Source organism: Tachypleus tridentatus, chromosome 1 (assembly GCF_004210375.1).
Source record: "Tachypleus tridentatus isolate NWPU-2018 chromosome 1, ASM421037v1, whole genome shotgun sequence".
NCBI classification, from domain to species: domain Eukaryota; kingdom Metazoa; phylum Arthropoda; class Merostomata; order Xiphosura; family Limulidae; genus Tachypleus; species Tachypleus tridentatus.
In genome coordinates this window covers 179,768,475-179,796,128 of record NC_134825.1, presented here as the reverse complement: position 1 = coordinate 179,796,128, position 27,654 = coordinate 179,768,475, and the positions used below count along the sequence as shown (strand labels likewise).

The window sequence follows — 27,654 nt, the reverse complement described above, 5'->3', positions numbered from 1 at the left end:
GTTTGGTTTCGTTCTCTAAAATGGAGAAACTTTGGAATGATGTATCAAAGACTGCATTCTGAAAGAAAGCAAATTTCAAAGTAGACTTTTTAACTTTAATGCCCCATTTTTCAGATTCACAGCATACTGGCGTTCAGTTTTTGAATATAACAGACTTTACTGTCTTCACTCGTGACCGCCAAGGGTAATTTTTCGTTTCGTGAACGGGCGCCAAATAATGTTAACCCAAATACCAACCCAGAAACACACACTCGTGAAATATGGACAAGAACGTGAAATATGGACAAGTCAACCCAGAAACACACACACACACTGTGAAGTATGGACAAGCCAACCAGACCACACACTCGTGAGAAACACACACACACACACTCGTGAAGTATGGACAAGTCAACCCAGAAACACACACACACAAGTCAACCCAGAAACACACACACTCGTGAAGTATGGACAAGCCAACCCAGAAACACACACACACACACGTGAAGTATGGACAAGTATGGACAAGTCAACCCAGAAACACACACACCAGTATGGACAAGCCAACCCAGAAACACACACACTCGTGAAGTATGGACAAGCCAACCCAGAAACACACACACTCGTGAAGTATGGACAAGCCAACCCAGAAATGGACACACACACACACACTCGTGAAGTATGGACAAGCCAACCCAGAAACACACACACTCGTGAAGTATGGACAAGCCAACCCAGAAACACATACAATCATGAAATATGGACAAGCCATGAACGAAGATAAATTCGGATGTTGTTAGTTAGGAAAAATCCCATGGGTATGATAAGGTGTTAAACTAATCTGGAACTATAACATAACTTATGAGTTATATAAAAGCAATTATCTATCACCTTATTGCTGTGTGCTTTTTGTTTTTGGCATCTATCTTACTGCTTTTTTTTTACCCTACCCCGATTTGGGAGCACCTTTCACATGTTGAGTGCACACCCACATATCATATTTTAAACTTTAAGTAAAACATAATTATAAATGTATACTAACAGTTTTATTCATAAATACTTTAGACTTTATAATTATGAATCATTCATTCAGTGTATGTCAAGAATTTCAACCAATCCAGACTTTTATGTTTGTTTAAATGTGAACTCTGACGAGTTTCTCCAGTAGACAATCTACCTATTGACTCCAAATCCTATGATTGTATTTGTTAATTAATTATCATTTCTATACATAATAATTACTCATGTCTTGTTTTTGTACAATTTTCTTAGTGGTTTACTAACAACAATCTTTTTATTTTACTCATGTATGATATTACAGAATGGATCTACACAGCAACAAAGAAGACTGACTTTGAAAGTGGATGCAGACAATATTTGAATGTGATCGGACATTACGTACTTCTTGTTTTACATTGTGAACCGTAGTGTCTGTCCATCCGTTCATCTGCCTCCTGTGTATGACGGTCACTTCTCGTGTTGATTGTGAAAAGCTACGGATGAAAGTAAGTTCACATTAACTATTTAACTAACAGTATAAGAGGTATGAATAATGTTGAGAACAAACAGGATATTCTACACTAACTTGTTATAAATTAATAACACTATCATTCACATATCAACATGTGACGTAACGGTATGTTATTGTTGAGTGGCTTTTTACAAAACACTTTCTATACAAACACAGAAAATCAAAATCTCATTAACACACTTTACTTATATTTTTATTGTAACTTATAATTATTCTCACTTGTATTATCCAGATTTAGAAACTTTGAAATATTTGGGACATGTTTGCAAAAGTGACCAATTGAGTTCAGATCAACTGCTCAGCACACAGTTATCCTATTTCTGACCCTTCACTGTATACCTCCTTACCTTTTGTCTCACCAGAACACAACAAGTATGAGTTTCAGTTACCAGAAGCCCCACTAGAGAACTCCAAACATGAGTTTTCACTGACCACAAGTCTCACCAGAACACTACAAACATTACTTTTAAGTGACCAGAAGTCCCACCAGAGAACTACAACCATGGGTTATCAGTAAGCAGAAATCTCACCAGAGTAATACTATAACATGAGTTATCAGCAACGAGACGTCTCACCAGAACACGATGAACATAATTTTATAGTAATCAAAAGTATCACCACAACACTACAAACATGAGTTATGGGTAACAAGAAATGTCAGTATAAGATTACAAACATGAGTTTTTATTAACGACAAGTCCCACCCGAGAACAAGAAACATGAGTTATCAGTAACCAGAAGTCCCACCAGAGAACAGAAACATGAGTTATCAGTAACCAGAAGTCCCACCAGAGAACAGAAACATGAGTTATCAGTAACCAGAATTTTCACTAGAACGATTCAAACATGAGTTATCTGTAACAAAAGTCTCACCAGAACATTACAAACATGAGTTTTCAACAACGAGAAGTCTCAGCAGCATACTAAAACAATAATAAAACTTTCAGTGAAATTGAAGACCAAGAGTGTTAAAAGAGTCAGTAAAAGTGAAGACCAACAATGTGAAAAGTCACTGAAACTGAAGAACAACAGTGTTGAAATAGAAGTGAAAGTGAAGAACAATAGTGTGAAAATAGTCACTGAAACTGAAGAACAACACTGTTAAAAGTGAAAGTGAAGACTAACAGTGTGCAACAGTCAATTAAAGTGAATACCGATAGTGTTCAAAAAAAAATTCAAACTTAAAACCAATTGTGTCGACACAGACAGAAAAACATACCACCATTAGTGTTGCAACACACAGTGAAATTGAAGAACAACAGTGTAAAAACAGTTAATGAAAGTGAAGATACACGGTGTTGAACGGGCAGTGAAATTGAACACTAATAATGTGAAAACAATCAGTTAAAATCAAGGTTAGCAGTGATGAAACAGTAAATGAATGTGAAGATCCACTCCTGTGAAACGGACAGTAAAATTGAAGACCTCAACTGTTGAAATATTAAATGAAAGTGTAAACCAACAGTGTTGGAACAGAGAGTGAAATTAAAAAACCTACGATGTTGAATGAGTCAATGAAAGTGAAGATTAACACCTTTGAAATAGACAGAAAAATTGAAGACTTAAACTGTTGAAACAGCCAGTGAAACTGCAGACCAATAGTGTTAAATCAGTGAATTTTAAGACCAACAGTGTTCAAACAGTGAAGGTGAAGATCAACAATTTAAAATGTCAGTGAAACGAAAGACCAACAATGTTGGAACATAACTGAAAGTAAAGACCAACAGTTTATAAGAGAACAGTAAACTTGACGACCAACAGTGTTGAAACAGCCAGTAAAACTTCAAACCAATAGTGTTAAAACATATAGTGATGTCAAAGACGAAAAGTGTGAAAACAGACAGTGAAATTGAAGACTTAAACTGGTGAGAAATTCAGTGATATTGAAGATCAACACCGTGAACTTGATGACTCACTCTATTGAAAGAGTAATTCAAAGTGAAATCCAGTTGTGTTATAAGAGACACTGTCAAAATACGCACTCAAGTTAAAGACTATCATTGTTCAAAAACAGATATTGAAACAACTGAAAATCAGCACTCCTGAAGGTGACCGTGAAATTGATGATCTTCACTGTTAAAAGTGGAGTGAAACTGAAGAACAGTTTTGAATCAGACCATGAAATTGATGACCGACGTTACTGAAACAGCCATTGAAACATCGTGAGATTGAACAACACTGCAAACCGTTAGTTAAACCGAAGACCAAGGTGTTGATAAAGTTAATAAAACTGAATACGTTGACTGTTGAGACAGTCATTGAAAGTGAACACCAACAGTTTTGAAACAGACCATGAAATTGATGACCGACACCACTGCAACAGCCATTAAAAGTGAAGGCCAACACTGTGTAAACATCGTGAGATTGAACAACGCTGCAAACCGTTAGTGAAACCGAAGACCAAGGTGTTGATAAAGCTAGTAAAACTGAAGACTTTGACTGTTGAGACAGTCATTGAAAGTGAACACCAACAGTTTTGAAACAGACCATGAAATTGATGACCGACACCACTGAACAGCCATTGAAAGTGAAGGCCAACACTGTGTAAACATCGTGAGATTGAACAACGCTGCAAACCGTTAGTGAAACCGAAGACCAAGGTGTTGATAAAGTTAGTAAAACTGAAGACGTTGACTGTTGAGACAGTCATTGAAAGTGAAGACCAACACTGTTGAAGCATAGTGAAATTGAACAAAACTGTGCAAACCGTCAGTGAAACCGAAGACCAAGGTGTTGATAAAGTTAGTAAAACTGAAGACGTACTCTGTCTAGACAGACATTGAAATTGAAAACCAACAGTGTTGAGACAGTCAGTGAAAGTAAAGGCCAATAGTGTTGAAACAGCCAATAAAAGTGAAGACCAACGGTGTACAAGCGAACAGTAAACTTAACGACCAACAGTGTTGAAACTGCCAGTGAAACTTCAGACCAATAGTTTAGAAACATACAGTGATGTCAATGACCAACAGTGTGAAAACAGACAGTGAAATTGAAGACTTAAACTGGTGAGAAATTCAGTGATATTGAAGATCAACACCGTGAACTTGATGACTCACTCTATTGAAAGAGTAATTCAAAGTGAAATCCAGTTGTGTTATAAGAGAAACTGTTGAAATACGCAGTCAAGTTAAAGACTATAATTGTTCAAAACAGATATTGAAACAACTGAAAATCAGCACTGCTGAAGCTGACCGTGAAATTGATGATCTTCACTGTTAAAAGTGGAGTGAAACTGAAGAACAGTTTTGAAACAGACCATGAAATTGATGACCGACGTTACTGAAACAGCCATTGAAACATCGTGAGATTGAACAACACTGCAAACCGTTAGTTAAACCGAAGACCAAGGTGTTGATAAAGTTAATAAAACTGAAGACGTTGACTGTTGAGACAGTCATTGAAAGTGAACACCAACAGTTTTGAAACAGACCATGAAATTGATGACCGACACCACTGCAACAGCCATTGAAAGTGAAGGCCAACACTGTGTAAACATCGTGAGATTGAACAACGCTGCAAACCGTTAGTGAAACCGAAGACCAAGGTGTTGATAAAGTTAGTAAAACTGAAGACTTTGACTGTTGAGACAGTCATTGAAAGTGAACACCAACAGTTTTGAAACAGACCATGAAATTGATGACCGACACCACTGCAACAGCCATTGAAAGTGAAGGCCAACACTGTGTAAACATCGTGAGATTGAACAACGCTGCAAACCGTTAGTGAAACCGAAGACCAAGGTGTTGATAAAGTTAGTAAAACTGAAGACGTTGACTGTTGAGACAGTCATTGAAAGTGAACACCAACAGTTTTGAAACAGACCATGAAATTGATGACCGACACCACTGCAACAGCCATTGAAAGTGAAGGCCAACACTGTGTAAACATCGTGAGATTGAACAACGCTGCAAACCGTTAGTGAAACCGAAGACCAAGGTGTTGATAAAGTTAGTAAAACTGAAGACGTTGACTGTTGAGACAGTCATTGAAAGTGAAGACCAACACTGTTGAAGCATAGTGAAATTGAACAAAACTGTGCAAACCGTCAGTGAAACCGAAGACCAAGGTGTTGATAAAGTTAGTAAAACTGAAGACGTACTCTGTCTAGACAGACATTGAAATTGAAAACCAACAGTGTTGAGACAGTCAGTGAAAGTAAAGGCCAATAGTGTTGAAACAGCCAATAAAAGTGAAGACCAACGGTGTACAAGCGAACAGTAAACTTAACGACCAACAGTGTTCAAACTGCCAGTGAAACTTCAGACCAATAGTTTAGAAACATACAGTGATGTCAATGACCAACAGTGTGAAAACAGACAGTGAAATTGAAGACTTAAACTGGTGAGAAATTCAGTGATATTGAAGATCAACACCGTGAACTTGATGACTCACTCTATTGAAAGAGTAATTCAAAGTGAAATCCAGTTGTGTTATAAGAGAAACTGTTGAAATACGCAGTCAAGTTAAAGACTATAATTGTTCAAAACAGATATTGAAACAACTGAAAATCAGCACTGCTGAAGCTGACCGTGAAATTGATGATCTTCACTGTTAAAAGTGGAGTGAAACTGAAGAACAGTTTTGAAACAGACCATGAAATTGATGACCGACGTTACTGAAACAGCCATTGAAACATCGTGAGATTGAACAACACTGCAAACCGTTAGTTAAACCGAAGACCAAGGTGTTGATAAAGTTAATAAAACTGAAGACGTTGACTGTTGAGACAGTCATTGAAAGTGAACACCAACAGTTTTGAAACAGACCATGAAATTGATGACCGACACCACTGCAACAGCCATTGAAAGTGAAGGCCAACACTGTGTAAACATCGTGAGATTGAACAACGCTGCAAACCGTTAGTGAAACCGAAGACCAAGGTGTTGATAAAGTTAGTAAAACTGAAGACTTTGACTGTTGAGACAGTCATTGAAAGTGAACACCAACAGTTTTGAAACAGACCATGAAATTGATGACCGACACCACTGCAACAGCCATTGAAAGTGAAGGCCAACACTGTGTAAACATCGTGAGATTGAACAACGCTGCAAACCGTTAGTGAAACCGAAGACCAAGGTGTTGATAAAGTTAGTAAAACTGAAGACGTTGACTGTTGAGACAGTCATTGAAAGTGAACACCAACAGTTTTGAAACAGACCATGAAATTGATGACCGACACCACTGCAACAGCCATTGAAAGTGAAGGCCAACACTGTGTAAACATCGTGAGATTGAACAACGCTGCAAACCGTTAGTGAAACCGAAGACCAAGGTGTTGATAAAGTTAGTAAAACTGAAGACGTTGACTGTTGAGACAGTCATTGAAAGTGAAGACCAACACTGTTGAAGCATAGTGAAATTGAACAAAACTGTGCAAACCGTCAGTGAAACCGAAGACCAAGGTGTTGATAAAGTTAGTAAAACTGAAGACGTACTCTGTCTAGACAGACATTGAAATTGAAAACCAACAGTGTTGAGACAGTCAGTGAAAGTAAAGGCCAATAGTGTTGAAACAGCCAATAAAAGTGAAGACCAACGGTGTACAAGCGAACAGTAAACTTAACGACCAACAGTGTTCAAACTGCCAGTGAAACTTCAGACCAATAGTTTAGAAACATACAGTGATGTCAATGACCAACAGTGTGAAAACAGACAGTGAAATTGAAGACTTAAACTGGTGAGAAATTCAGTGATATTGAAGATCAACACCGTGAACTTGATGACTCACTCTATTGAAAGAGTAATTCAAAGTGAAATCCAGTTGTGTTATAAGAGAAACTGTTGAAATACGCAGTCAAGTTAAAGACTATAATTGTTCAAAACAGATATTGAAACAACTGAAAATCAGCACTGCTGAAGCTGACCGTGAAATTGATGATCTTCACTGTTAAAAGTGGAGTGAAACTGAAGAACAGTTTTGAAACAGACCATGAAATTGATGACCGACGTTACTGAAACAGCCATTGAAACATCGTGAGATTGAACAACACTGCAAACCGTTAGTTAAACCGAAGACCAAGGTGTTGATAAAGTTAATAAAACTGAAGACGTTGACTGTTGAGACAGTCATTGAAAGTGAACACCAACAGTTTTGAAACAGACCATGAAATTGATGACCGACACCACTGCAACAGCCATTGAAAGTGAAGGCCAACACTGTGTAAACATCGTGAGATTGAACAACGCTGCAAACCGTTAGTGAAACCGAAGACCAAGGTGTTGATAAAGTTAGTAAAACTGAAGACTTTGACTGTTGAGACAGTCATTGAAAGTGAACACCAACAGTTTTGAAACAGACCATGAAATTGATGACCGACACCACTGCAACAGCCATTGAAAGTGAAGGCCAACACTGTGTAAACATCGTGAGATTGAACAACGCTGCAAACCGTTAGTGAAACCGAAGACCAAGGTGTTGATAAAGTTAGTAAAACTGAAGACGTTGACTGTTGAGACAGTCATTGAAAGTGAACATTTTGAAACAGACCATGAAGGATGACCACACCACTGCAACAGCCATTGAAAAGTAAAACATCGTGAGATTGAACAACGCTGCAAACCGTTAGTGAAACCGAAGACCAAGGTGTTGATAAAGTTAGTAAAACTGAAGACGTTGACTGTTGAGACAGTCATTGAAAGTGAAGACCAACACTGTTGAAGCATAGTGAAATTGAACAAAACTGTGCAAACCGTCAGTGAAACCGAAGACCAAGGTGTTGATAAAGTTAGTAAAACTGAAGACGTACTCTGTCTAGACAGACATTGAAATTGAAAACCAACAGTGTTGAGACAGTCAGTGAAAGTAAAGGCCAATAGTGTTGAAACAGCCAATAAAAGTGAAGACCAACGGTGTACAAGCGAACAGTAAACTTAACGACCAACAGTGTTCAAACTGCCAGTGAAACTTCAGACCAATAGTTTAGAAACATACAGTGATGTCAATGACCAACAGTGTGAAAACAGACAGTGAAATTGAAGACTTAAACTGGTGAGAAATTCAGTGATATTGAAGATCAACACCGTGAACTTGATGACTCACTCTATTGAAAGAGTAATTCAAAGTGAAATCCAGTTGTGTTATAAGAGAAACTGTTGAAATACGCAGTCAAGTTAAAGACTATAATTGTTCAAAACAGATATTGAAACAACTGAAAATCAGCACTGCTGAAGCTGACCGTGAAATTGATGATCTTCACTGTTAAAAGTGGAGTGAAACTGAAGAACAGTTTTGAAACAGACCATGAAATTGATGACCGACGTTACTGAAACAGCCATTGAAACATCGTGAGATTGAACAACACTGCAAACCGTTAGTTAAACCGAAGACCAAGGTGTTGATAAAGTTAATAAAACTGAAGACGTTGACTGTTGAGACAGTCATTGAAAGTGAACACCAACAGTTTTGAAACAGACCATGAAATTGATGACCGACACCACTGCAACAGCCATTGAAAGTGAAGGCCAACACTGTGTAAACATCGTGAGATTGAACAACGCTGCAAACCGTTAGTGAAACCGAAGACCAAGGTGTTGATAAAGTTAGTAAAACTGAAGACGTTGACTGTTGAGACAGTCATTGAAAGTGAACACCAACAGTTTTGAAACAGACCATGAAATTGATGACCGACACCACTGCAACAGCCATTGAAAGTGAAGGCCAACACTGTGTAAACATCGTGAGATTGAACAACGCTGCAAACCGTTAGTGAAACCGAAGACCAAGGTGTTGATAAAGTTAGTAAAACTGAAGACGTTGACTGTTGAGACAGTCATTGAAAGTGAAGACCAACACACTGTTGAAGCATAGTGAAATTGAACAAAACTGTGCAAACCGTCAGTGAAACCGAAGACCAAGGTGTTGATAAAGTTAGTAAAACTGAAGACGTACTCTGTCTAGACAGACATTGAAATTGAAAACCAACAGTGTTGAGACAGTCAGTGAAAGTAAAGGCCAATAGTGTTGAAACAGCCAATAAAAGTGAAGACCAACGGTGTACAAGCGAACAGTAAACTTAACGACCAACAGTGTTGAAACTGCCAGTGAAACTTCAGACCAATAGTTTAGAAACATACAGTGATGTCAATGACCAACAGTGTGAAAACAGACAGTGAAATTGAAGACTTAAACTGGTGAGAAATTCAGTGATATTGAAGATCAACACCGTGAACTTGATGACTCACTCTATTGAAAGAGTAATTCAAAGTGAAATCCAGTTGTGTTATAAGAGAAACTGTTGAAATACGCAGTCAAGTTAAAGACTATAATTGTTCAAAACAGATATTGAAACAACTGAAAATCAGCACTGCTGAAGCTGACCGTGAAATTGATGATCTTCACTGTTAAAAGTGGAGTGAAACTGAAGAACAGTTTTGAAACAGACCATGAAATTGATGACCGACGTTACTGAAACAGCCATTGAAACATCGTGAGATTGAACAACACTGCAAACCGTTAGTTAAACCGAAGACCAAGGTGTTGATAAAGTTAATAAAACTGAAGACGTTGACTGTTGAGACAGTCATTGAAAGTGAACACCAACAGTTTTGAAACAGACCATGAAATTGAACCGACACCACTAGTAAATTGAAAGTGAAGGCCAACACTGTGTAAACATCGTGAGATTGAAAGTGAAGAAGACCAACACTGTGTTGAACAGTCATGTGAAAAACAACGCTGCAAACCGTTAGTGAAACCGAAGACCAAGGTGTTGATAAAGTTAGTAAAACTGAAGACGTACTCTGTCTGTCTGAGACAGACATTGAAATTGAAAACCAACAGTGTTGAGACAGTCAGTGAAAGTAAAGGCCAATAGTGTTGAAACAGCCAATAAAAGTGAAGACCAACGGTGTACAAGCGAACAGTAAACTTAACGACCAACAGTGTTGAAACTGCCAGTGAAACTTCAGACCAATAGTTTAGAAACATACAGTGATGTCAATGACCAACAGTGTGAAAACAGACAGTGAAATTGAAGACTTAAACTGGTGAGAAATTCAGTGATATTGAAGATCAACACCGTGAACTTGATGACTCACTCTATTGAAAGAGTAATTCAAAGTGAAATCCAGTTGTGTTATAAGAGAAACTGTTGAAATACGCAGTCAAGTTAAAGACTATAATTGTTCAAAACAGATATTGAAACAACTGAAAATCAGCACTGCTGAAGCTGACCGTGAAATTGATGATCTTCACTGTTAAAAGTGGAGTGAAACTGAAGAACAGTTTTGAAACAGACCATGAAATTGATGACCGACGTTACTGAAACAGCCATTGAAACATCGTGAGATTGAACATCGTGAGATTGAACAACACTGCAAACCGTTAGTTAAACCGAAGACCAAGGTGTTGATAAAGTTAATAAAACTGAAGACGTTGACTGTTGAGACAGTCATTGAAAGTGAACACCAACAGTTTTGAAACAGACCATGAAATTGATGACCGACACCACTGCAACAGCCATTGAAAGTGAAGGCCAACACTGTGTAAACATCGTGAGATTGAACAACGCTGCAAACCGTTAGTGAAACCGAAGACCAAGGTGTTGATAAAGTTAGTAAAACTGAAGACGTTGACTGTTGAGACAGTCATTGAAAGTGAACACCAACAGTTTTGAAACAGACCATGAAATTGATGACCGACACCACTGCAACAGCCATTGAAAGTGAAGGCCAACACTGTGTAAACATCGTGAGATTGAACAACGCTGCAAACCGTTAGTGAAACCGAAGACCAAGGTGTTGATAAAGTTAGTAAAACTGAAGACGTTGACTGTTGAGACAGTCATTGAAAGTGAAGACCAACACTGTTGAAGCATAGTGAAATTGAACAAAACTGTGCAAACCGTCAGTGAAACCGAAGACCAAGGTGTTGATAAAGTTAGTAAAACTGAAGACGTACTCTGTCTAGACAGACATTGAAATTGAAAACCAACAGTGTTGAGACAGTCAGTGAAAGTAAAGGCCAATAGTGTTGAAACAGCCAATAAAAGTGAAGACCAACGGTGTACAAGCGAACAGTAAACTTAACGACCAACAGTGTTCAAACTGCCAGTGAAACTTCAGACCAATAGTTTAGAAACATACAGTGATGTCAATGACCAACAGTGTGAAAACAGACAGTGAAATTGAAGACTTAAACTGGTGAGAAATTCAGTGATATTGAAGATCAACACCGTGAACTTGATGACTCACTCTATTGAAAGAGTAATTCAAAGTGAAATCCAGTTGTGTTATAAGAGAAACTGTTGAAATACGCAGTCAAGTTAAAGACTATAATTGTTCAAAACAGATATTGAAGCAACTGAAAATCAGCACTGCTGAAGCTGACCGTGAAATTGATGATCTTCACTGTTAAAAGTGGAGTGAAACTGAAGAACAGTTTTGAAACAGACCATGAAATTGATGACCGACGTTACTGAAACAGCCATTGAAACATCGTGAGATTGAACAACACTGCAAACCGTTAGTTAAACCGAAGACCAAGGTGTTGATAAAGTTAATAAAACTGAAGACGTTGACTGTTGAGACAGTCATTGAAAGTGAACACCAACAGTTTTGAAACAGACCATGAAATTGATGACCGACACCACTGCAACAGCCATTGAAAGTGAAGGCCAACACTGTGTAAACATCGTGAGATTGAACAACGCTGCAAACCGTTAGTGAAACCGAAGACCAAGGTGTTGATAAAGTTAGTAAAACTGAAGACTTTGACTGTTGAGACAGTCATTGAAAGTGAACACCAACAGTTTTGAAACAGACCATGAAATTGATGACCGACACCACTGCAACAGCCATTGAAAGTGAAGGCCAACACTGTGTAAACATCGTGAGATTGAACAACGCTGCAAACCGTTAGTGAAACCGAAGACCAAGGTGTTGATAAAGTTAGTAAAACTGAAGACGTTGACTGTTGAGACAGTCATTGAAAGTGAACACCAACAGTTTTGAAACAGACCATGAAATTGATGACCGACACCACTGCAACAGCCATTGAAAGTGAAGGCCAACACTGTGTAAACATCGTGAGATTGAACAACGCTGCAAACCGTTAGTGAAACCGAAGACCAAGGTGTTGATAAAGTTAGTAAAACTGAAGACGTTGACTGTTGAGACAGTCATTGAAAGTGAACACCAACAGTTTTGAAACAGACCATGAAATTGATGACCGACACCACTGCAACAGCCATTGAAAGTGAAGGCCAACACTGTGTAAACATCGTGAGATTGAACAACGCTGCAAACCGTTAGTGAAACCGAAGACCAAGGTGTTGATAAAGTTAGTAAAACTGAAGACGTTGACTGTTGAGACAGTCATTGAAAGTGAAGACCAACACTGTTGAAGCATAGTGAAATTGAACAAAACTGTGCAAACCGTCAGTGAAACCGAAGACCAAGGTGTTGATAAAGTTAGTAAAACTGAAGACGTACTCTGTCTAGACAGACATTGAAATTGAAAACCAACAGTGTTGAGACAGTCAGTGAAAGTAAAGGCCAATAGTGTTGAAACAGCCAATAAAAGTGAAGACCAACGGTGTACAAGCGAACAGTAAACTTAACGACCAACAGTGTTGAAACTGCCAGTGAAACTTCAGACCAATAGTTTAGAAACATACAGTGATGTCAATGACCAACAGTGTGAAAACAGACAGTGAAATTGAAGACTTAAACTGGTGAGAAATTCAGTGATATTGAAGATCAACACCGTGAACTTGATGACTCACTCTATTGAAAGAGTAATTCAAAGTGAAATCCAGTTGTGTTATAAGAGAAACTGTTGAAATACGCAGTCAAGTTAAAGACTATAATTGTTCAAAACAGATATTGAAACAACTGAAAATCAGCACTGCTGAAGCTGACCGTGAAATTGATGATCTTCACTGTTAAAAGTGGAGTGAAACTGAAGAACAGTTTTGAAACAGACCATGAAATTGATGACCGACGTTACTGAAACAGCCATTGAAACATCGTGAGATTGAACAACACTGCAAACCGTTAGTTAAACCGAAGACCAAGGTGTTGATAAAGTTAATAAAACTGAAGACGTTGACTGTTGAGACAGTCATTGAAAGTGAACACCAACACTTTTGAAACAGACCATGAAATTGATGACCGACACCACTGAACAATTGAAAGTGAAGGCCAACACTGTGTAAACATCGTCAACGCTGAAACCGAAGACCAAGGTGTTGATAAAGTTAGTAAAACTGAAGACGTACTCTGTCTAGACAGACATTGAAATTGAAAACCAACAGTGTTGAGACAGTCAGTGAAAGTAAAGGCCAATAGTGTTGAAACAGCCAATAAAAGTGAAGACCAACGGTGTACAAGCGAACAGTAAACTTAACGACCAACAGTGTTCAAACTGCCAGTGAAACTTCAGACCAATAGTTTAGAAACATACAGTGATGTCAATGACCAACAGTGTGAAAACAGACAGTGAAATTGAAGACTTAAACTGGTGAGAAATTCAGTGATATTGAAGATCAACACCGTGAACTTGATGACTCACTCTATTGAAAGAGTAATTCAAAGTGAAATCCAGTTGTGTTATAAGAGAAACTGTTGAAATACGCAGTCAAGTTAAAGACTATAATTGTTCAAAACAGATATTGAAACAACTGAAAATCAGCACTGCTGAAGCTGACCGTGAAATTGATGATCTTCACTGTTAAAAGTGGAGTGAAACTGAAGAACAGTTTTGAAACAGACCATGAAATTGATGACCGACGTTACTGAAACAGCCATTGAAACATCGTGAGATTGAACAACACTGCAAACCGTTAGTTAAACCGAAGACCAAGGTGTTGATAAAGTTAATAAAACTGAAGACGTTGACTGTTGAGACAGTCATTGAAAGTGAACACCAACAGTTTTGAAACAGACCATGAAATTGATGACCGACACCACTGCAACAGCCATTGAAAGTGAAGGCCAACACTGTAAACATAAGACGTTGAACCGTGAAACCGAAGACCAAGGTGTTGATAAAGTTAGTAAAACTGAAGACGTTGACTGTTGAGAGACAGTCATTGAAAGTGAAGACCAACACTGTTGAAGCATAGTGAATTGAACAAAACTGTGCAAACCGTCAGTGAAACCGAAGACCAAGGTGTTGATAAAGTTAGTAAAACTGAAGACGTACTCTGTCTAGACAGACATTGAAATTGAAAACCAACAGTGTTGAGACAGTCAGTGAAAGTAAAGGCCAATAGTGTTGAAACAGCCAATAAAAGTGAAGACCAACGGTGTACAAGCGAACAGTAAACTTAACGACCAACAGTGTTCAAACTGCCAGTGAAACTTCAGACCAATAGTTTAGAAACATACAGTGATGTCAATGACCAACAGTGTGAAAACAGACAGTGAAATTGAAGACTTAAACTGGTGAGAAATTCAGTGATATTGAAGATCAACACCGTGAACTTGATGACTCACTCTATTGAAAGAGTAATTCAAAGTGAAATCCAGTTGTGTTATAAGAGAAACTGTTGAAATACGCAGTCAAGTTAAAGACTATAATTGTTCAAAACAGATATTGAAGCAACTGAAAATCAGCACTGCTGAAGCTGACCGTGAAATTGATGATCTTCACTGTTAAAAGTGGAGTGAAACTGAAGAACAGTTTTGAAACAGACCATGAAATTGATGACCGACGTTACTGAAACAGCCATTGAAACATCGTGAGATTGAACAACACTGCAAACCGTTAGTTAAACCGAAGACCAAGGTGTTGATAAAGTTAATAAAACTGAAGACGTTGACTGTTGAGACAGTCATTGAAAGTGAACACCAACAGTTTTGAAACAGACCATGAAATTGATGACCGACACCACTGCAACAGCCATTGAAAGTGAAGGCCAACACTGTGTAAACATCGTGAGATTGAACAACGCTGCAAACCGTTAGTGAAACCGAAGACCAAGGTGTTGATAAAGTTAGTAAAACTGAAGACTTTGACTGTTGAGACAGTCATTGAAAGTGAACACCAACAGTTTTGAAACAGACCATGAAATTGATGACCGACACCACTGCAACAGCCATTGAAAGTGAAGGCCAACACTGTGTAAACATCGTGAGATTGAACAACGCTGCAAACCGTTAGTGAAACCGAAGACCAAGGTGTTGATAAAGTTAGTAAAACTGAAGACGTTGACTGTTGAGACAGTCATTGAAAGTGAACACCAACAGTTTTGAAACAGACCATGAAATTGATGACCGACACCACTGCAACAGCCATTGAAAGTGAAGGCCAACACTGTATAAACATCGTGAGATTGAACAACGCTGCAAACCGTTAGTGAAACCAAAGACGAAGGTGTTAATAAAGTTAGTAAAACTGAAGACGTTGACTGTTGAGACAGTCATTGAAAGTGAACACCAACAGTTTTGAAACATACCATGAAATTGATGACCGACACCACTGCAACACCCATTGAAAGTGAAGGCCAACACCGTGTAAACATCGTGAGATTGAACAACGCTGCAAACCGTTAGTGAAACCGAAGACCAAGGTCTTGATAAAGTTAGTAAAACTGAAGACGTTGACTGTTGAGACAGTCATTGAAAGTGAAGACCAACACTGTTGAAGCATAGTGAAATTGAACAAAACTGTGCAAACCGTCAGTGAAACCGAAGACCAAGGTGTTGATAAAGTTAGTAAAACTGAAGACGTACTCTGTCTAGACAGACATTGAAATTGAAAACCAACAGTGTTGAGACAGTCAGTGAAAGTAAAGGCCAATAGTGTTGAAACAGCCAATAAAAGTGAAGACCAACGGTGTACAAGCGAACAGTAAACTTAACGACCAACAGTGTTGAAACTGCCAGTGAAACTTCAGACCAATAGTTTAGAAACATACAGTGATGTCAATGACCAACAGTGTGAAAACAGACAGTGAAATTGAAGACTTAAACTGGTGAGAAATTCAGTGATATTGAAGATCAACACCGTGAACTTGATGACTCACTCTATTGAAAGAGTAATTCAAAGTGAAATCCAGTTGTGTTATAAGAGAAACTGTTGAAATACGCAGTCAAGTTAAAGACTATAATTGTTCAAAAACAGATATTGAAGCAACTGAAAATCAGCACTGCTGAAGCTGACCGTGAAATTGATGATCTTCACTGTTAAAAGTGGAGTGAAACTGAAGAACAGTTTTGAAACAGACCATGAAATTGATGACCGACGTTACTGAAACAGCCATTGAAACATCGTGAGATTGAACAACACTGCAAACCGTTAGTTAAACCGAAGACCAAGGTGTTGATAAAGTTAATAAAACTGAAGACGTTGACTGTTGAGACAGTCATTGAAAGTGAACACCAACAGTTTTGAAACAGACCATGAAATTGATGACCGACACCACTGCAACAGCCATTGAAAGTGAAGGCCAACACTGTGTAAACATCGTGAGATTGAACAACGCTGCAAACCGTTAGTGAAACCGAAGACCAAGGTGTTGATAAAGTTAGTAAAACTGAAGACGTACTCTGTCTAGACAGACATTGAAATTGAAAACCAACAGTGTTGAGACAGTCAGTGAAAGTAAAGGTCAATAGTGTTGAAACAGCCAATAAAAGTGAAGACCAACGGTGTACAAGCGAACAGTAAACTTAACGACCAACAGTGTTCAAACTGCCAGTGAAACTTCAGACCAATAGTTTAGAAACATACAGTGATGTCAATGACCAACAGTGTGAAAACAGACAGTGAAATTGAAGACTTAAACTGGTGAGAAATTCAGTGATATTGAAGATCAACACCGTGAACTTGATGACTCACTCTATTGAAAGAGTAATTCAAAGTGAAATCCAGTTGTGTTATAAGAGAAACTGTTGAAATACGCAGTCAAGTTAAAGACTATAATTGTTCAAAACAGATATTGAAACAACTGAAAATCAGCACTGCTGAAGCTGACCGTGAAATTGATGATCTTCACTGTTAAAGTGGAGTGAAACTGAAGAACAGTTTTGAAACAGACCATGAAATTGATGACCGACGTTACTGAAACAGCCATTGAAACATCGTGAGATTGAACAACACTGCAAACCGTTAGTTAAACCGAAGACCAAGGTGTTGATAAAGTTAATAAAACTGAAGACGTTGACTGTTGAGACAGTCATTGAAAGTGAACACCAACAGTTTTGAAACAGACCATGAAATTGATGACCGACACCACTGCAACAGCCATTGAAAGTGAAGGCCAACACTGTGTAAACATCGTGAGATTGAACAACGCTGCAAACCGTTAGTGAAACCGAAGACCAAGGTGTTGATAAAGTTAGTAAAACTGAAGACTTTGACTGTTGAGACAGTCATTGAAAGTGAACACCAACAGTTTTGAAACAGACCATGAAATTGATGACCGACACCACTGCAACAGCCATTGAAAGTGAAGGCCAACACTGTGTAAACATCGTGAGATTGAACAACGCTGCAAACCGTTAGTGAAACCGAAGACCAAGGTGTTGATAAAGTTAGTAAAACTGAAGACGTTGACTGTTGAGACAGTCATTGAAAGTGAACACCAACAGTTTTGAAACAGACCATGAAATTGATGACCGACACCACTGCAACAGCCATTGAAAGTGAAGGCCAACACTGTGTAAACATCGTGAGATTGAACAACGCTGCAAACCGTTAGTGAAACCGAAGACCAAGGTGTTGATAAAGTTAGTAAAACTGAAGACGTTGACTGTTGAGACAGTCATTGAAAGTGAACACCAACAGTTTTGAAACAGACCATGAAATTGATGACCGACACCACTGCAACAGCCATTGAAAGTGAAGGCCAACACTGTGTAAACATCGTGAGATTGAACAACGCTGCAAACCGTTAGTGAAACCGAAGACCAAGGTGTTGATAAAGTTAGTAAAACTGAAGACGTTGACTGTTGAGACAGTCATTGAAAGTGAAGACCAACACTGTTGAAGCATAGTGAAATTGAACAAAACTGTGCAAACCGTCAGTGAAACCGAAGACCAAGGTGTTGATAAAGTTAGTAAAACTGAAGACGTACTCTGTCTAGACAGACATTGAAATTGAAAACCAACAGTGTTGAGACAGTCAGTGAAAGTAAAGGCCAATAGTGTTGAAACAGCCAATAAAAGTGAAGACCAACGGTGTACAAGCGAACAGTAAACTTAACGACCAACAGTGTTGAAACTGCCAGTGAAACTTCAGACCAATAGTTTAGAAACATACAGTGATGTCAATGACCAACAGTGTGAAAACAGACAGTGAAATTGAAGACTTAAACTGGTGAGAAATTCAGTGATATTGAAGATCAACACCGTGAACTTGATGACTCACTCTATTGAAAGAGTAATTCAAAGTGAAATCCAGTTGTGTTATAAGAGAAACTGTTGAAATACGCAGTCAAGTTAAAGACTATAATTGTTCAAAACAGATATTGAAACAACTGAAAATCAGCACTGCTGAAGCTGACCGTGAAATTGATGATCTTCACTGTTAAAAGTGGAGTGAAACTGAAGAACAGTTTTGAAACAGACCATGAAATTGATGACCGACGTTACTGAAACAGCCATTGAAACATCGTGAGATTGAACAACACTGCAAACCGTTAGTTAAACCGAAGACCAAGGTGTTGATAAAGTTAATAAAACTGAAGACGTTGACTGTTGAGACAGTCATTGAAAGTGAACACCAACAGTTTTGAAACAGACCATGAAATTGATGACCGACACCACTGCAACAGCCATTGAAAGTGAAGGCCAACACTGTGTAAACATCGTGAGATTGAACAACGCTGCAAACCGTTAGTGAAACCGAAGACCAAGGTGTTGATAAAGTTAGTAAAACTGAAGTTGAACAACGCTGCAAACCGTTAGTGAAACCGAAGACCAAGGTGTTGATAAAGTTAGTAAAACTGAAGACGTTGACTGTTGAGACAGTCATTGAAAGTGAAGACCAACACTGTTGAAGCATAGTGAAAATTGAACAAAACTGTGCAAACCGTCAGTGAAACCGAAGACCAAGGTGTTGATAAAGTTAGTAAAACTGAAGACGTACTCTGTCTAGACAGACATTGAAATTGAAAACCAACAGTGTTGAGACAGTCAGTGAAAGTAAAGGCCAATAGTGTTGAAACAGCCAATAAAAGTGAAGACCAACGGTGTACAAGCGAACAGTAAACTTAACGACCAACAGTGTTCAAACTGCCAGTGAAACTTCAGACCAATAGTTTAGAAACATACAGTGATGTCAATGACCAACAGTGTGAAAACAGACAGTGAAATTGAAGACTTAAACTGGTGAGAAATTCAGTGATATTGAAGATCAACACCGTGAACTTGATGACTCACTCTATTGAAAGAGTAATTCAAAGTGAAATCCAGTTGTGTTATAAGAGAAACTGTTGAAATACGCAGTCAAGTTAAAGACTATAATTGTTCAAAAACAGATATTGAAACAACTGAAAATCAGCACTGCTGAAGCTGACCGTGAAATTGATGATCTTCACTGTTAAAAGTGGAGTGAAACTGAAGAACAGTTTTGAAACAGACCATGAAATTGATGACCGACGTTACTGAAACAGCCATTGAAACATCGTGAGATTGAACAACACTGCAAACCGTTAGTTAAACCGAAGACCAAGGTGTTGATAAAGTTAATAAAACTGAAGACGTTGACTGTTGAGACAGTCATTGAAAGTGAACACCAACAGTTTTGAAACAGACCATGAAATTGATGACCGACACCACTGCAACAGCCATTGAAAGTGAAGGCCAACACTGTGTAAACATCGTGAGATTGAACAACGCTGCAAACCGTTAGTGAAACCGAAGACCAAGGTGTTGATAAAGTTAGTAAAACTGAAGACGTTGACTGTTGAGACAGTCATTGAAAGTGAACACCAACAGTTTTGAAACAGACCATGAAATTGATGACCGACACCACTGCAACAGCCATTGAAAGTGAAGGCCAACACTGTGAAACATCGTGAGATTGAACAACGCTGCAAACCGTTAGTGAAACCGAAGACCAAGGTCTTGATAAAGTTAGTAAAACTGAAGACGTTGACTGTTGAGACAGTCATTGAAAGTGAAGACCAACACTGTTGAAGCATAGTAAAACTGAACAAAACTGTGGAAACCGTCAGTGAAACCGAAGACCAAGGTGTTGATAAAGTTAGTAAAACTGAAGACGTACTCTGTCTAGACAGACATTGAAATTGAAAACCAACAGTGTTGAGACAGTCAGTGAAAGTAAAGGCCAATAGTGTTGAAACAGCCAATAAAAGTGAAGACCAACGGTGTACAAGCGAACAGTAAACTTAACGACCAACAGTGTTCAAACTGCCAGTGAAACTTCAGACCAATAGTTTAGAAACATACAGTGATGTCAATGACCAACAGTGTGAAAACAGACAGTGAAATTGAAGACTTAAACTGGTGAGAAATTCAGTGATATTGAAGATCAACACCGTGAACTTGATGACTCACTCTATTGAAAGAGTAATTCAAAGTGAAATCCAGTTGTGTTATAAGAGAAACTGTTGAAATACGCAGTCAAGTTAAAGACTATAATTGTTCAAAAACAGATATTGAAACAACTGAAAATCAGCACTGCTGAAGCTGACCGTGAAATTGATGATCTTCACTGTTAAAAGTGGAGTGAAACTGAAGAACAGTTTTGAAACAGACCATGAAATTGATGACCGACGTTACTGAAACAGCCATTGAAACATCGTGAGATTGAACAACACTGCAAACCGTTAGTTAAACCGAAGACCAAGGTGTTGATAAAGTTAATAAAACTGAAGACGTTGACTGTTGAGACAGTCATTGAAAGTGAACACCAACAGTTTTGAAACAGACCATGAAATTGATGACCGACACCACTGCAACAGCCATTGAAAGTGAAGGCCAACACTGTGTAAACATCGTGAGATTGAACAACGCTGCAAACCGTTAGTGAAACCGAAGACCAAGGTGTTGATAAAGTTAGTAAAACTGAAGACTTTGACTGTTGAGACAGTCATTGAAAGTGAACACCAACAGTTTTGAAACAGACCATGAAATTGATGACCGACACCACTGCAACAGCCATTGAAAGTGAAGGCCAACACTGTGTAAACATCGTGAGATTGAACAACGCTGCAAACCGTTAGTGAAACCGAAGACCAAGGTGTTGATAAAGTTAGTAAAACTGAAGACGTTGACTGTTGAGACAGTCATTGAAAGTGAACACCAACAGTTTTGAAACAGACCATGAAATTGATGACCGACACCACTGCAACAGCCATTGAAAGTGAAGGCCAACACTGTTGATGACCGACACCACTAAACATCGTGAGATTGAACAACGCTGCAAACCGTTAGTGAAACCGAAGACCAAGGTGTTGATAAAGTTAGTAAAACTGAAGACGTTGACTGTTGAGACAGTCATTGAAAGTGAAGACCAACACTGTTGAAGCATAGTGAAATTGAACAAAACTGTGCAAACCGTCAGTGAAACCGAAGACCAAGGTGTTGATAAAGTTAGTAAAACTGAAGACGTACTCTGTCTAGACAGACATTGAAATTGAAAACCAACAGTGTTGAGACAGTCAGTGAAAGTAAAGGCCAATAGTGTTGAAACAGCCAATAAAAGTGAAGACCAACGGTGTACAAGCGAACAGTAAACTTAACGACCAACAGTGTTGAAACTGCCAGTGAAACTTCAGACCAATAGTTTAGAAACATACAGTGATGTCAATGACCAACAGTGTGAAAACAGACAGTGAAATTGAAGACTTAAACTGGTGAGAAATTCAGTGATATTGAAGATCAACACCGTGAACTTGATGACTCACTCTATTGAAAGAGTAATTCAAAGTGAAATCCAGTTGTGTTATAAGAGAAACTGTTGAAATACGCAGTCAAGTTAAAGACTATAATTGTTCAAAAAACAGATATTGAAGCAACTGAAAATCAGCACTGCTGAAGCTGACCGTGAAATTGATGATCTTCACTGTTAAAAGTGGAGTGAAACTGAAGAACAGTTTTGAAACAGACCATGAAATTGATGACCGACGTTACTGAAACAGCCATTGAAACATCGTGAGATTGAACAACACTGTAAACCGTTAGTTAAACCGAAGACAAGGTGTTGATAAAGTTAATAAAACTGAAGACGTTGACTGTTGAGACAGTCATTGAAAGTGAAGACCAACACTGTTGAAGCATAGTAAAACTGAACAAAACTGTGGAAACCGTCAGTGAAACCGAAGACCAAGGTGTTGATAAAGTTAGTAAAACTGAAGACGTACTCTGTCTAGACAGACATTGAAATTGAAAACCAACAGTGTTGAGACAGTCAGTGAAAGTAAAGGTCAATAGTGTTGAAACAGCCAATAAAAGTGAAGACCAACGGTGTACAAGCGAACAGTAAACTTAACGACCAACAGTGTTGAAACTGCCAGTGAAACTTCAGACCAATAGTTTAGAAACATACAGTGATGTCAATGACCAACAGTGTGAAAACAGACAGTGAAATTGAAGACTTAAACTGGTGAGAAATTCAGTGATATTGAAGATCAACACCGTGAACTTGATGACTCACTCTATTGAAAGAGTAATTCAAAGTGAAATCCAGTTGTGTTATAAGAGAAACTGTTGAAATACGCAGTCAAGTTAAAGACTATAATTGTTCAAAACAGATATTGAAACAACTGAAAATCAGCACTGCTGAAGCTGACCGTGAAATTGATGATCTTCACTGTTAAAAGTGGAGTGAAACTGAAGAACAGTTTTGAAACAGACCATGAAATTGATGACCGACGTTACTGAAACAGCCATTGAAACATCGTGAGATTGAACAACACTGCAAACCGTTAGTTAAACCGAAGACCAAGGTGTTGATAAAGTTAATAAAACTGAAGACGTTGACTGTTGAGACAGTCATTGAAAGTGAACACCAACAGTTTTGAAACAGACCATGAAATTGATGACCGACACCACTGCAACAGCCATTGAAAGTGAAGGCCAACACTGTGTAAACATCGTGAGATTGAACAACGCTGCAAACCGTTAGTGAAACCGAAGACCAAGGTGTTGATAAAGTTAGTAAAACTGAAGACGTTGACTGTTGAGACAGTCATTGAAAGTGAACACCAACAGTTTTGAAACAGACCATGAAATTGATGACCGACACCACTGCAACAGCCATTGAAAGTGAAGGCCAACACTGTGTAAACATCGTGAGATTGAACAACGCTGCAAACCGTTAGTGAAACCGAAGACCAAGGTGTTGATAAAGTTAGTAAAACTGAAGACGTTGACTGTTGAGACAGTCATTGAAAGTGAACACCAACAGTTTTGAAACAGACCATGAAATTGATGACCGACACCACTGCAACAGCCATTGAAAGTGAAGGCCAACACTGTGTAAACATCGTGAGATTGAACAACGCTGCAAACCGTTAGTGAAACCGAAGACCAAGGTGTTGATAAAGTTAGTAAAACTGAAGACGTTGACTGTTGAGACAGTCATTGAAAGTGAAGACCAACACTGTTGAAGCATAGTGAAATTGAACAAAACTGTGCAAACCGTCAGTGAAACCGAAGACCAAGGTGTTGATAAAGTTAGTAAAACTGAAGACGTACTCTGTCTAGACAGACATTGAAATTGAAAACCAACAGTGTTGAGACAGTCAGTGAAAGTAAAGGCCAATAGTGTTGAAACAGCCAATAAAAGTGAAGACCAACGGTGTACAAGCGAACAGTAAACTTAACGACCAACAGTGTTGAAACTGCCAGTGAAACTTCAGACCAATAGTTTAGAAACATACAGTGATGTCAATGACCAACAGTGTGAAAACAGACAGTGAAATTGAAGACTTAAACTGGTGAGAAATTCAGTGATATTGAAGATCAACACCGTGAACTTGATGACTCACTCTATTGAAAGAGTAATTCAAAGTGAAATCCAGTTGTGTTATAAGAGAAACTGTTGAAATACGCAGTCAAGTTAAAGACTATAATTGTTCAAAAACAGATATTGAAACAACTGAAAATCAGCACTGCTGAAGCTGACCGTGAAATTGATGATCTTCACTGTTAAAAGTGGAGTGAAACTGAAGAACAGTTTTGAAACAGACCATGAAATTGATGACCGACGTTACTGAAACAGCCATTGAAACATCGTGAGATTGAACAACACTGTAAACCGTTAGTTAAACCGAAGACAAGGTGTTGATAAAGTTAATAAAACTGAAGACGTTGACTGTTGAGACAGTCATTGAAAGTGAAGACCAACACTGTTGAAGCATAGTAAAACTGAACAAAACTGTGGAAACCGTCAGTGAAACCGAAGACCAAGGTGTTGATAAAGTTAGTAAAACTGAAGACGTACTCTGTCTAGACAGACATTGAAATTGAAAACCAACAGTGTTGAGACAGTCAGTGAAAGTAAAGGTCAATAGTGTTGAAACAGCCAATAAAAGTGAAGACCAACGGTGTACAAGCGAACAGTAAACTTAACGACCAACAGTGTTCAAACTGCCACTGAAACTTCAGACCAATAGTTTAGAAACATACAGTGATGTCAATGACCAACAGTGTGAAAACAGACAGTGAAATTGAAGACTTAAACTGGTGAGAAATTCAGTGATATTGAAGATCAACACCGTGAACTTGATGACTCACTCTATTGAAAGAGTAATTCAAAGTGAAATCCAGTTGTGTTATAAGAGAAACTGTTGAAATACGCAGTCAAGTTAAAGACTATAATTGTTCAAAAACAGATATTGAAACAACTGAAAATCAGCACTGCTGAAGCTGACCGTGAAATTGATGATCTTCACTGTTAAAAGTGGAGTGAAACTGAAGAACAGTTTTGAAACAGACCATGAAATTGATGACCGACGTTACTGAAACAGCCATTGAAACATCGTGAGATTGAACAACACTGCAAACCGTTAGTTAAACCGAAGACCAAGGTGTTGATAAAGTTAATAAAACTGAAGACGTTGACTGTTGAGACAGTCATTGAAAGTGAACACCAACAGTTTTGAAACAGACCATGAAATTGATGACCGACACCACTGCAACAGCCATTGAAAGTGAAGGCCAACACTGTGTAAACATCGTGAGATTGAACAACGCTGCAAACCGTTAGTGAAACCGAAGACCAAGGTGTTGATAAAGTTAGTAAAACTGAAGACGTTGACTGTTGAGACAGTCATTGAAAGTGAACACCAACAGTTTTGAAACAGACCATGAAATTGATGACCGACACCACTGCAACAGCCATTGAAAGTGAAGGCCAACACTGTGTAAACATCGTGAGATTGAACAACGCTGCAAACCGTTAGTGAAACCGAAGACCAAGGTGTTGATAAAGTTAGTAAAACTGAAGACGTTGACTGTTGAGACAGTCATTGAAAGTGAACACCAACAGTTTTGAAACAGACCATGAAATTGATGACCGACACCACTGCAACAGCCATTGAAAGTGAAGGCCAACACTGTGTAAACATCGTGAGATTGAACAACGCTGCAAACCGTTAGTGAAACCGAAGACCAAGGTGTTGATAAAGTTAGTAAAACTGAAGACGTTGACTGTTGAGACAGTCATTGAAAGTGAACACCAACAGTTTTGAAACAGACCATGAAATTGATGACCGACACCACTGCAACAGCCATTGAAAGTGAAGGCCAACACTGTATAAACATCGTGAGATTGAACAACGCTGCAAACCGTTAGTGAAACCGAAGACCAAGGTGTTGATAAAGTTAGTAAAACTGAAGACGTTGACTGTTGAGACAGTCATTGAACCACCAACAGTTTTGAAACAGACCATGAAATTGATGACCGACACCACTGCAACAGCCATTGAAAGTGAAGACCAACACTGTGAAAACATCGTGAGATTGAACAACGCTGCAAACCGTTACCGACTGTTGAAAAGTTAGTAAAACTGAAGACTATTGTTGAACAGTGAAGTGAAAACCAACACTGTTGATGATCTTCACTGTTAAAAGTGGAGTGAAACTGAAGAACAGTTTTGAAACAGACCATAAACATGAAATTGATGACCGACACCACTGCAACATTGAAACATCGTGAGATTGAACAACGCTGCAAACCGTTAGTGAAACCGAAGACCAAGGTGTTGATAAAGTTAGTAAAACTGAAGACGTTGACTGTTGAGACAGTCATTGAAAGTGAAGACCAACACTGTTGAAGCATAGTGAAATTGAACAAAACTGTGCAAACCGTCAGTGAAACCGAAGACCAAGGTGTTGATAAAGTTAGTAAAACTGAAGACGTACTCTGTCTAGACAGACATTGAAATTGAAAACCAACAGTGTTGAGACAGTCAGTGAAAGTAAAGGCCAATAGTGTTGAAACAGCCAATAAAAGTGAAGACCAACGGTGTACAAGCGAACAGTAAACTTAACGACCAACAGTGTTGAAACTGCCAGTGAAACTTCAGACCAATAGTTTAGAAACATACAGTGATGTCAATGACCAACAGTGTGAAAACAGACAGTGAAATTGAAGACTTAAACTGGTGAGAAATTCAGTGATATTGAAGATCAACACCGTGAACTTGATGACTCACTCTATTGAAAGAGTAATTCAAAGTGAAATCCAGTTGTGTTATAAGAGAAACTGTTGAAATACGCAGTCAAGTTAAAGACTATAATTGTTCAAAAACAGATATTGAAACAACTGAAAATCAGCACTGCTGAAGCTGACCGTGAAATTGATGATCTTCACTGTTAAAAGTGGAGTGAAACTGAAGAACAGTTTTGAAACAGACCATGAAATTGATGACCGACGTTACTGAAACAGCCATTGAAACATCGTGAGATTGAACAACACTGCAAACCGTTAGTTAAACCGAAGACCAAGGTGTTGATAAAGTTAATAAAACTGAAGACGTTGACTGTTGAGACAGTCATTGAAAGTGAACACCAACAGTTTTGAAACAGACCATGAAATTGATGACCGACACCACTGCAACAGCCATTGAAAGTGAAGGCCAACACTGTTGAAACATAGTGAAATTGAACAACGCTGCAAACCGTTAGTGAAACCGAAGACCAAGGTGTTGATAAAGTTAGTAAAACTGAAGACGTACTCTGTTGAGACAGTCATTGAAAGTGAAAACCAACAGTGTTGAAACAG

At 38.5% G+C, this 27,654-nt stretch overlaps 1 long non-coding RNA gene across 4 annotated transcripts in view; it reads right to left on the bottom strand.

The window, feature by feature from the left end:
* Window positions 1-1,254: 1,254 nt before the first annotated feature.
* The window catches only part of LOC143231704 (uncharacterized), a 390,747-nt gene continuing 364,347 nt past the window's right edge, over window positions 1,255-27,654 (bottom strand). For all 4 annotated transcript variants that reach the window (XR_013017123.1, XR_013017122.1, XR_013017118.1 and 1 more), the window contains one exon: window positions 1,255-1,472. This is a non-coding gene — a long non-coding RNA (uncharacterized LOC143231704). The remainder of the gene's footprint in view (window positions 1,473-27,654) is intronic.